Source organism: Mobula hypostoma, chromosome 14, assembly GCF_963921235.1.
Source record: "Mobula hypostoma chromosome 14, sMobHyp1.1, whole genome shotgun sequence".
Classification (NCBI taxonomy): Eukaryota; Metazoa; Chordata; class Chondrichthyes; order Myliobatiformes; family Myliobatidae; genus Mobula; species Mobula hypostoma.
The window spans coordinates 45694615-45695365 of NC_086110.1; positions in this window are offsets into that span (position 1 = coordinate 45694615).

A 751-nucleotide genomic window follows, 5' to 3' on the forward strand; every position below is an offset into this window, starting at 1 on the left:
GATGAGTCACTGTTGCTCAACCTTGCATTGGATTTGACTGTAACAGAGCAGGAAGATACAGGTTGATAGGCCAGAGTGGTGTGAGATGGAGAGTTAAAGTGGCAGGCAATAGGAATCTCAGGGAACGCAAGTGTTCCATGAAGTATTTTGTAACAGATTTCTCCAGTGTAGGGGAGACCACATTGCAAACACTGATTTGATTGGAAAAGTGTAAGTGAATCACAAAGGTGAAAATTGTATCTTGTCAGAAGCAAATAGAAGCTACAATGCAAAGCATGGAATCGGTTGAAGACACTGTCCTGCTTAACTCTCCAGTTCTCCTTGACATAAAAATATTACAGCATCTGTCTTCTCTTCAACCACCAACTCTCAGCGGCCAAACAGCTGTTCCCAAATTGTAATATGGATTTCATCTGTTCAGGAGAATAATAGATATGGTCCTCGCTGTGGATCAACTGTAAAGAAAATTCACAGCAGCATCAACTATCAGACATAGCATTTTATGATCTCACTATAGCTTTTGGCTCAGTCCGCTTAGAGGGACTGTGCAGCATCTTCTCAAATCTGTCTGCGAGTCGAAAATCGTTCCCATCTTATGCAATCTTTTCCTTCATCTTCCTCAACACAATGCTGCACCTCATCTCTAACAAACCTACTTGGACAAAAAATACTCTACAGAAACATTGGGGAAACTATTCAGCCATACCAGAACCAAGACAATCCTGATCCCACCCTCACTGCTGAGCTGCTG